Consider the following 12437-nt stretch of genomic DNA (forward strand, 5'->3'; position numbering starts at 1 on the left):
ATGGGAAGGCAGATTTCCTAGGAAGAAGAAGAAGAAGAATATTGACAAAAACAAGAGGGACCGGCAGCGAGCTGCTGACTCGCCCCTAATAAAAATAATAATATTGACAAAACCAAGAGGGACCACAGGGAGTCTACATCTGTTCTCCAAGGTTATTAATATAACAGGAGAGTTGAAAGACTAGAACATGAGACTGCCTTTGACTTTGTTTACTTCTTAAAAATCTTTAAGAACATTTGTAACAGTAACTAAAGCCTGCTTAAAGTGATTTAAATCCCTTAGAGTGCAAGTAAACTCACTTAAATCCAGCATGCACCCCACTACTACATACAGTAGGACACTAGGGAATAATGCACACATGGTGTAGATAACTGCAGTCATTTAATGATTAGATGTCAGAGAGTTTTAGAGGCTTTGCTATGAGGCTCTATGCTTTGAGATATTCTGCCTTACTGCACTATTCAGCATAAACTACTTCTGAAAAATGTCTCATGTCATAGTATACATGGTAACCATCTTACAATACTGTGTGACAAAGCTAGCGTGATAAAAAAATCATCAAAACTTTAACCAGTCAAGCGCAGAGGATAACATGAACCAACAGTGCGTCCGTCTGCAGTATGTTAAAGTCCAAAGAGAAGCGGACGTGTTTCAGTTCACGATCTGAGCACACCATTAAGACCACAAACAACTCACTATATGAGCAACCTCTTTGCACACACACACTCTTTATGGCGCAATCAAACTGCAATATGATGTTTAACAAGTAATGCATGTCTATCCGTGATGCCAACTGGGGCAATATTCTGCTGCTCACGTTACTGTTACATTGATCCTTTATTCTATTTTAATCCACACAAGGCAGGCAAACAAGTAGAAAGCAAAACATACTGAATTAATAGCTCTGTACAGTATGTCATCAAACTGACTTCATACTGGGCAGCAAACTTTAGATGTTAATAAAATATTGTTATATCGTTTTAGTAGTGATCATCACACACACATTATATGATCAAATAACCACGTAGCCACAAATAGTTCAGAGATAAATAATGTAGAGCTGTCCAAGTTAACGCAATAATAACGCGTTAACAAAAATTTGTTTGAACACCACAAATTTCTTTAACGTAATCCATCGTTCGGAGGTTGTAGCGGGCTCAGTTTTAAAGCTAGATTGAAGATACTGGTATCATATGAAGCTAGAAAACCTAAGGAATCCATTGTATTCGAAGGAGGCTAAATAATGCTTCAAACTTGTACTAAATTTAGACGAGGAAAAACTGGTATGGCCATTTTCAAAGGGGTCCCTTGACCTCTGACGTCAAGATATGTGAATGAAAATGGGTTCTATGGGTAGCCACGAGTCTCCCCTTTACAGACATGCCCACTTTATGATAATCACATGCAGTTTGGGGCAAGTCATAGTCAAGTCAGCACACTGACAGCTGTTTTTTGCCTGTTGGGCTGCAGTTTGCCATGTTATAATTTGAGCATATTTTTTTATGCTAAATGCAGTACCTGTGAGGGTTTCTGGACAATATTTGTCATTATTTTGTGTTGTTAATGGATTTCCAATAATAAATATATACATACATTTGCATAAAGCATGCATATTTGCCCACTCCCATGTTGATAAGAGTATTAAATACTTGACAAATCTCCCTTTAAGGTACATTTTGAACAGATAAAAAATGTTTGATTAATCACGATTAACTATGGACAATCATGCAATGAATCGCGGTTAAATATTTTAATCGATTGACAGCCCTAAAATAATGTTGTATATAATGTATTAAATCAACCAACTGTGAATCTATTTAAAACGTTCAGCTTAAGTCCAGTGAGATTTAGCCTTAACTAGAACCCGGCCGATAAATCGTCCGACGTTAGCTCATTGCAGATATATCGTATCAGCATATATGTCAGACTATAAATTACAAGAAATTGAAGTACAGAAATGACAAAGACCGTTTCAACACTGTGTCACCACTCTATAGTTTGTCCAGCAAAGGGTAGTGACAAGTTTGTTTTTCATCTGTAAATTGTCCCAGAACATTAAAAGTCCTGCATCCGTCAGTCTATAATATAGTCATAACCCCAACTTCATTTTCCATATTAACACTAACCAGCTAGACACAGCCACAACAATTATAATCCCATGAATGACATCATGTACTCATTATTGTAAATCACTGGTTCCCATTTTTCCTATTTTCCTCGAAGCCCCCCCTACTTGTATCTAAGAAAAGCTGAGCCTCCCCACCCCCGTATAGTCATCACCGTAAAAGAAAATAACTGTTGTAAATGATCTGAAGCAGCAGACTCCTCCATAGAGTTGAATTAGGAGAATTGTTTGGTTAACCATTAAAGACTCACACGTTCTTTGCCAAGTTTTCACAATAGGACACCTTTATTATTCATTCTGTGATATTAACCATAAAAGGTGAGTGAGGCAACAGTGGAGAAATGGAAGTTTGCCAGCCTTGTGTCATCTCATACGGATCACTTTCATACAACACAGATATGTTGTAAAATGATATCTGTTATACTATTAATAACATCTTTTGTATACATATCAGGCTGAGGTCAGCACAATGCAAACACCTTTATGAGTCTACATCATGACAAAAGACAGGATATGATGCCTGCCTGATGCAAAACAAATATTGAAGTTTGCCACATTAAAGAGAGTTGGAGCAGCTTGGGAAATGGACTGATAGAGAGGAGGCGGCTCCTTCGATGAAAACCTGGAGAATGACAGGAAAGAGTAGGGCTGCGTGCAACTAGTGATTATTTTAAATACTGATGAATCTGTTTATCATGTTTTTAAATTCATTGATTAGTCATCTAATCTACAGAATCATAGAAAACAGTGAAAAACCCACAGATTTATTTAGTTTACAATAATATGAAAAGCAACAAAGCCTCACACTTGAGAAGCTGGTACCAGTGAATGTTTGGCATTTTTGTGTGATAAATGACAATCAAATTTGCGTGTGATTAATCGACTAATTACAGGACTAGGAAAGAGTATGGTGTTCAGATGAGTGGGCCGAGAACAAATGAGAAAGACAGTTTAACAGCTAGACAGTATCAGACATAGAGATTAAATAGAGCAACAGGAGGAAAAGAGCACGGGAAACTAACAAGAGGCCGGTGTACAGAGGACCTTAACATGAGCGAGAATGTCACCCTGACAACTGGGAGAGCTATATCTGGACAGCAACTCCACATGAAAAGAAAAGTGGTTACAAAAACCCAAATACCAATTAGTCACTCTCTAAAGGGCAATCTGCTCTGTTCACTCTACATGCGGTCCCTTAAATCTGCTCCAGGAGCTGTAAGGGACACGCAAAACTTCAGACCCATATTCCGACTTACTCACTCTGTAGATCTTTGAGATTTGGGCAGGAATAACAACTTGTCAGACTCAAAGTTAAAGATTTTGAGAGCCAGCCTGCTGAGTTTGCCTTCTAACTGCTGTAACCTTTATAATGGACATGTGATTAGCAGATCAAGAGACAAGGTCGAAATAATGATTCCATTCTGCAAATTTCCATTAGCACTATCAAAAGCCCTTAGGTGTCCCCAGTCGGACGGCAAAAAATATTTTGAGTTGAAAGAGTGTTATTGTATGTTGCTATAACGACAGATTATGCCAGACAGGGGCAGTAGACTTTAGGTGGAAGAAGTACTCAGATCTTTTACTTAAGTAAAAGTAGCAATACTACAATATAAAAATACTCAGTTCCAAGTAAAAGTCCTGCATTCAAAATTGTACTCAAGTAAAAGTACAACAGTATTAACATCAAAATATACTTACAGTACCAAAAGTAAAGGTACTCATTATGCAGAATGGCCCATTTCAGAATAATATTGGATTATAATTATTGAAGCATTAATGTGTTCAGCACTTTAATGTTGCAGCTCGTAAAGGTGGAGCTCATTTTAATTACTTTATATACTGCTATGTAGGGGTGGGAAAAAAAATCGATGACTGATATATTTGACTTCATGACATCTCAGACTACATACATACTGAAGATCAAACATTTTTACTGTATCAATTTAGATATTTTCCAAAGTAAAAGTCCAAAGAAGTGTATGATTCAACTTATTCCCATGGTATAGTGTTAAAAAAGTTAACAAAAATCGTGATAAATCGTAATATCGAATCGCAATACTTGTAGAATCGCAATACTTAAAATCGCAATACATATCGAATCGGCACGTGACGTAGTAATGTGATAGTATCGAATCGGGAGATAGGTGTATCGTCCCAGGCTGCTATGTAGCTCAATCTATAATAATACATCATAGTTTGATAATTATTTTGTATTAATAATCTAAATCTGCAAAGTAACTTGTAACTAAAGCTGCTAAATACAAGTAGTGGAGTAAAAAGTACAATATTTACCTCTGAGATGTGGTGGAGTAGAAGTATAAAGTAGCATAAAATGAAAATACTCAAATAAAGTACCCCAAAATTATACTTAAGTACAGTTCTTGAGTAAATGTACTTGTTAAATGTACTGTACCATTCCACCACTGTCTAGAGCCCTATTTAAATCCACCTCAAATAAGTTTATCATCTTAAAATACATCTGGTTGTCCTTTTAATTTTTAAGAAAACTTTGTATTCAACCTCAGCAGCAAAGTTCCCTGAGTTTGAGCACTTCTCATAAGAGATGCCACAACCCAGAGTTGAATATGTAACTGAAATCTGGGGGAAAAAGGAGGTCAATCCACACATAACATTAACTACCTCAAGGTTACACTAGATTTAACTGTTTCTGAGCTGTATTGCAGGTTACTGTTCATCCCTAACACAAGGCCTAACATTTCTGCGCTCGACTTTAAAAAGGTCAGATTTACTCATACCTACTAAATGGGAAAAATGTGTATTTACCCAGTACACATTTCATGCCACATTAATTTTTCTCTTCTTAAACTGTTAGCCTCCTCTGGTAATGGATCAAATTAAACAAACAGAAAAAACTGTCAGCTGTAATGACAGTTACAGCATGAGGTCAACATGTCCAACCATGAATGCCAGCGTCTGTTATCAGTCACAACTACTCAGATTGATTAAAGGCATTGTTATGTGTTGTGATGAGAAACAGCTAAACATAAAAGAACATCAGACATCTAAAAAAGGGAAGCCTCTCTCTCTTTGTCACAACTGACAGTTCAGAGACAAACACATAATCAGAGCAGAAAATGAAATTACCTCGGGACATCTAATCAGCAGGGTTGGTTCAAAAGTACAAAGAGACAAGCCTGAAGCTAAATTAAAAAAATCGCGGTGACTGACTCAACTAAGGCAAAATGATCATCAGACTTAAATAGCATATGGCAGTAAATCCCTCATAAATTCTCTCTTCTTTGCGCACAAAGTGGCACAATTAGGCAGACGAAACCTCCTTTTATTTAGTTCAGTCATGAGAAAAACAAACATCTGTACTGGATCAAGGCTGATCAACACAGACTGAGTACAGCAACAGACATTAGCTCAAATGCTAATAACACTGGACAAGCCAGCAAGCCATAGAATTAAATTAAAGAAGTGAAACTGACTTACTGTGCTGCTGCAGTAGTTATCTTAGCATGCGATGTTCTGTGTATGTAGGGTATCGTCTCCTTTAGTTAGTATGTGTCCATCAAATGAAATGCTCTCTGGGCTGCTTTACCGGCCGGCTTCTGTCCTGTCCTGAGTGTGTCCTGTCAGGAGAGAGAAAGCAACAGTGAGGCGGGGTGGAGGTGGGGCCGTAAGGAGGAACAAGAGAGGAGGAGGAGGAGGGACATATAGGGAAAAGGCGTGCTGGTTTATTATAGTGTGTGCCAGGGAAACAATGAGCAGACACAAGCTTAACTTGAAAGAAGAACAAGAGGTGTGTGAGACAGCAATTGTTCAGGTTATTGTACTAGAGCAGCTGGTCAGGATGTCCCGCTTCCTCATGGACAGTCATTTTGCATCAGCGAAACACTGTAAAGCTTCAGGCTCTGTTTTCTACTGTACTATCCAAATTAGATTTACATCGTCTATAGTTCAGCCTTTATCACAGCAACAATGCCAAGTCTGTTTCCACCAGCAGTGCACTAATGGTCACTGATTTACAGACAGTAATCAGTGATTAGTTAATAGCTATCTAAAACTGAACAAAACTGTGCTATTTTGTTACAAAGGCCTGTGGATGTCTTACCCTCTTTATAAATGTATGTTTCTTCTGTTTAACTAATTCAACATAATGTCTACCTTGACATCATTTGGTCCTGAATTTATCTTGCCCGTTTATACTTATCTGGGATTTATCTTCACAACAAGATTAGGCTACATCCTGAGGGAGTATTGAAAACACTGTAACTCATAGATAACGTCAGTGGTGGTGTGTACAGTTTAACATGAAGCTCACAGAGGCCGCCACTGTTTGTTAAATCTGGCTTAACATAATACTGGGGACAAAACTCACACTCTAATTCAGTTATAACAACAAAAACAAGTATACTGGAAAGACATGATCACAAAACAAAGACCAGTACTATTTATGCTACTTGACTTTCTTCTCATATGCTCTGAGCAACATCATACTGAAGTAGGGCAATTTCATTTCCAAACATTTAAAAACTGAACAACTGACATTTGAGATAGATTCTGGTCTGATTGCTTATATTTCACACTTTAGGCGAGTCTTATTTAAGGATTGCATATTTACCAAAAAAGGGCATTGTAGTTTCTTCTGGATCTTCCACTCTTCCGGGATTCCGGGCTTTGTTCCAAATGTTGTAAGGACACACCGAAAGATTACAATCATGAACAGTGCTTGTGGAAATCCTGAGCAAAGAAGTAAAAAAGTCAAGAACTGAAATGAAATTTCCATTCTGCATCGCATTGTTCGTGTTCAAGCAATATTAGAGGGTCTTAAAAACATTTTTGGATAAGTGGCTACATGATATCTGCTTTTTGGAGCCAAATTCATAATTAGTTTTTTTTATCTATAACTTTGTATCTTGAGGAACATAAACACGTTTTTCAACAACATTTAATTTCATTTTCATTAAAAAGAGAAGCCAAACTTGTCTGAACTGAAGCAGACAAGCAATAACTTCCTTAAATATATTAGCACAGGTATGATTTAAATGCAGAAACTGCATAATAAAAGCATAAGTTGTGCTACAGACACAGTATTTGATACATACTGTTTAATACCCAGTTATATTAATAACTAAAAAAAAATAATTCAGATCACTTTAAAAATGTTTAATGTTTTGATGCTGTTCATTTTAACAGTGCTCTTTCAAACGAATATCTTTAATATTTGTTCTATTATAAATGAAAAGTTGTGTGATGGTTATGAGACACACAACCAAAGAGAGACAGATTCCTTATTCTTTTCCCCTTGGCTGTTACATGAAGGGTAATCATGTGCTCCTTACGTCATACAGTATCTAATACCTAGAGCTCATTTTGTGTTAGCAATCTTTTGCATTCAGCTTCAGTGATGCCAGTTGTGTTGAATACACAGTGAATAATGGGACAGCTTACACACAAAGGTGCCATTCATTTCCCACCGGTGTATATGTGTATAGGAGGGTGCACCTTCTGTGAGTCTCTTGCTGTGTGACTACAGTGAAACTAAAGGTAAAGAGAGGTCATTGTTACTATGCAAGGAGGGGATTACTTCTTTTAACCACCAGGTTAGTACTGGAGTGCTTTCACGCAGGAGAGGTCAAAGATGAAAAGCGATGTTTTTACTCTAACAGTTTAATCAACTGGCATCACTAAAGCTGAATGGAAAAGATTGCTAACACAAAATGAGCTCTAGGTATTAGATACTGTATGACGTAAGGAGCACATGATTACCTTTCATGTAACAGCCTTAGGGAAAAGAATAATGAATCTGTCTCTCTTTGGTTGTGTGTCCCATAACTATCACACAACTTTTCATATATAATAGAACAAATATTAAAGATATTCATTTGAAAGAGCACTGTTAAAATGAACAGCATCAAAACATTTAACATTTTTAAAGTGCACTGAATTCTTTTTTTTTTAGTTATTAATATAACTGGGTATTAAACAGTATGTATCAAATACTGTGTCTGTAGCACAACTTGTGCTATTATTATGCAATTTTTACTCTAACAGGTTAATGTTTTTTACTCTAACAGGTTAATAGTTTTTACTCTAACAGGTTAATGTTTTTTTACTCTAACAGGCTTATGGTTTTAACTCTAACAGGTTAATAGTTTTTACGCTAACAGGTTTTTACTCTAACAGGTTTTTACTCTAACAGGTTAATGGTTTTTACTCTAACAGGCTAATGGTTTGAACTCTAACAGGTTAATGGTTTTTACTCTAACATGTTAATAGTTTTTACTCTAACAGTTGAACTCTAACAGGTTAATAGTTTTTACGCTAACAGTTAAACTCTAACAGGTTAATGGTTTTTACTCTAACAGGTTTTTACTCTAACATGTTAATAGTTTTTACTCTAACAGTTAAACTCTAACAGGTTAATAGTTTTTACGCTAACAGTTAAACTCTAACAGGTTAATGGTTTTTACTCTAACAGGTTAATGTTTTTTACTCTAACATGTTAATGGTTTTTACTCTAACAGGTTAATGGGTTTTACTCTAACAGGTTAATGGTTTTTACTCTAACAGGTTCATGGTTTTTACTCTAACAGGTTAATGGTTTTTACTCTAACAGGTGAATGGTTTTTACTCTAACAGGTTAATGGTTTTTACTCTAACAGGTGAATGGTTTTTACTCTAACAGGTGAATGGTTTTTACTCTAACAGGTTAATGGTTTTTACTCTAACAGGTTAATGGTTTTTACTCTAACAGGTTAATGGTTTTTACACTAACAGGTTAATGGTTTTTACTCTAACAGGTTAATGGTTTTTACACTAACAGGTTAATGTTTTTTACACTAACAGGTTAATGGTTTTTACACTAACAGGTTAATGGTTTTTACTCTAACAGGTTAATGGTTTTAACTCTATCAGGTTCATGGTTTTTACTCTAACATGTTAATGGTTTTTACTCTAACAGGTTCATGGTTTTTACTCTAACATGTTAATGGTTTTAACTCTAACAGGTTCATGGTTTTTACTCTAACATGTTAATGGTTTTAACTCTAACAGGTTAATGGTTTTTACTCTAACATGTTAATAGTTTTTACTCTAACAGTTAAACTCTAACAGGTGAATGTTTTTTACTCTAACAGGTTAATGGTTTTTACTCTAACAGGTTAATGGTTTTTACACTAACAGGTTAATAGTTTTTACTCTAACAGGTTAATAGTTTTTACTCTAACAGGTTAATGTTTTTTACTCTAACAGGTTAATGGTTTTTACTCTAACAGGTTAATGGTTTTAACTCTAACAGGTTAATGGTTTTAACTCTAACAGGTTAATGGTTTTTACTCTAACAGGTTAATGGTTTTTACACTAACAGGTTAATGTTTTTTACTCTAACAGGTTAATGGTTTTTACTCTAACAGGTGAATGGTTTTTACTCTAACAGGTTAATGGTTTTTACTCTAACAGGTTAATGGTTTTTACACTAACAGGTTAATGTTTTTTACTCTAACAGGTTAATGTTTTTTACTCTAACAGGTTAATGGTTTTTACTCTAACAGGTTAATGGTTTTAACTCTAACAGGTTAATGGTTTTAACTCTAACAGGTTAATGGTTTTTACACTAACAGGTTAATGTTTTTTACTCTAACAGGTTAATGGTTTTTACTCTAACAGGTGAATGGTTTTTACTCTAACAGGTGAATGGTTTTTACTCTAACAGGTGAATGGTTTTTACACTAACAAGTTAATGGTTTTTACTCTAACAGGTTAATGTTTTTTACTCTAACAGGTTAATGGTTTTTACTCTAACAGGTTAATGGTTTTTACACTAACAGGTTAATGTTTTTTACTCTAACAGGTTAATGGTTTTTACTCTAACAGGTGAATGGTTTTTACTCTAACAGGTGAATGGTTTTTACACTAACAGGTTAATGTTTTTTACTCTAACAGGTTAATGGTTTTAACTCTAACAGGTTAATGGTTTTTACACTAACAGGTTAATGTTTTTTACTCTAACAGGTTAATGGTTTTTACTCTAACAGGTGAATGGTTTTTACTCTAACAGGTGAATGGTTTTTACACTAACAGGTTAATGTTTTTTACTCTAACAGGTTAATGGTTTTAACTCTAACAGGTTAATGGTTTTTACACTAACAGGTTAATGGTTTTTACACTAACAGGTTAATGGTTTTTACTCTAACAGGTTAATGTTTTTTACTCTAACAGGTTAATGGTTACTGATAAAAGTGACTGTGTTTAACATTGTGCTGTAAAGTAACAGTTTAAACCTCATGACGTCACAAGGGGCTGAGAGTTGACCAGAGTTAACAGCTATCATTATGAGAGAACACAGGTTAATTAGCAAAGACATAAGTTAGCTAGCTTAGCTACAGATATACCTTATTAGCACCGCTTCTTCCCGTCTGTCCACAAAGTGTCACAAAGGTTAAATGTTAGTCAGCGTTAAGTGTTATAAAGATATTAATAACGGAACAACTTCAACCGTTAACATCAACACCTCCACCCTGCAGCGGTTATATGGAAAGTTCCTCTCACCAAGTTAGGACAGTCTAAGAAACATACTCCGACATGTCAACTGTAGAACTGACAGTAAGCGGTACAGACAGGGGGAACAGATTGAACTTACATGTTTATATCAGTCGCGTTCAGGTCGTTAGTCGGCGCTGAAGTTTCTTCTCTCAGCAAACTTGAAGCTCAGCTGTCACAACCTCCTCAACGGCTGCTCCGCTCTGTGTTCCATTTGGTCATCTTGAAAGCGAGGCATCATGGGACATGTAGTTCTTTAACGAAATGCATTGAGACTATCTATTTTTAAGTCCACATAAAAATGATGGCTGTAGTAAGTAAGTAAGTAAAGTTTTATTTATATAGCACCTTTTAAAGCACACCGTTACAAAGTGCTTCACACAAGAAAAAAACATCAAACTATGAAAAAAATTACAATATGACACACAGAAACATTAAGAAACAGATAAAACACAAACAAACACACATGTGGATGAGGTCTATAGAAAGGCTTGCCTATAGAGATGGGTTTTTAGAAGCCGCTTAAAACAGTCCAGAGATTCAGCAGCTCTAATAGATTAAGGAGGAGGTGATTCCAGAGAGTCGGGGCTAAGACAGAAAAGGCCCGATCACCTTTTGTTTTGCAGTTTGAGCGGAGGATCGATAAAAGGCCGAGATTAGAGGATCGAAGTGTTCGACAGGTCGAATGTGGAACAAGGAAATCAGCAATGTAACTGGGGGCGAGGTCATGCAGTGCCTTAAATGTAATTAGCAAGATCTTAAAGTTGATTCTGAATTTTACAGGGAGCCAATGGAGGGATGCCAGAACAGGGGTGATGTGAGACCGACGGCTAGTTCTGGTTAATAGCCTGGCCGCTGCATTTTGAACCACCTGTAGGCGATTTAAAGCAGATTGACTGAGGCAGGTGTAGAGGGAATTACAATAGTCTAGACGGGAGAATATGAAAGTGTGAATTAAAATTTCAAGATCCGTGGAGGACAAGATGCATCTGATTTTTGCAATGTTTCTTAACTGGAAGCAGGTCTGGACAAGTTTAGTGACATGATGGTCAAAAGTCATATTCCGATCAAAGACGATACCAAGATTCTTAGCTGTAGGACTGATATTTGATTGAGGTGGGCCAATAAACTGATGAACTGCTGCAGCAAGTGTTCAGGTTTCCAGTCAACCTTCAGGGATTTCTTGATTTTCTTTCTTATCTTTTTATATATGAGAGAATAATGGACTTATGTGGAAATTAAACAAGGCTTTAGCAACTGGTCACATGCAAAGTATTTAAAGCTGAAGTAGGCGAGATTGGAGCAAATATGATTAAAAAACACTATATCACTATATCCTGACAGTAGTACATGAAACCGGTGTCCTCTGGTGTTCCTAACGGCATCTGCAAGATTTCACAGACCGGAGGAAAACAAACAGTCAAAGCTGACCTGGGATCTGCTGTCCCGCTGCCATCTATGAGAGCCGTCCGGTCAAATTAGGCAACGCTGATCAAATATGAATCAATATTATGTTATGTTAATGTCTATTTCTCGCCTCAAAAGTTTTCAGAATCATCTTGTAGTGTACTGTTTAGCTGTAAAATTAGAAAGTTTGTGACTCGGCAGCCATGTTGAGATCTCTTCAGAGAATGCCAAGCACCGCCCACATGACCGGAGAACAGCCAATAGGAACGCTCTCTCTCTGAAATGACCTGTGATTGGTCAAAGTCTCCCGTCACAGGCTAGATTTTTTAAAGCCTGAAAACAGAGCCATGAGGAGGTGCAGAAGTCTGGTTTACCCTCAGAACACTTGAATTACAAT

This window comes from Sebastes umbrosus, chromosome 3 (assembly GCF_015220745.1).
Source record: "Sebastes umbrosus isolate fSebUmb1 chromosome 3, fSebUmb1.pri, whole genome shotgun sequence".
In the NCBI taxonomy this organism is placed as follows: Eukaryota; Metazoa; Chordata; class Actinopteri; order Perciformes; family Sebastidae; genus Sebastes; species Sebastes umbrosus.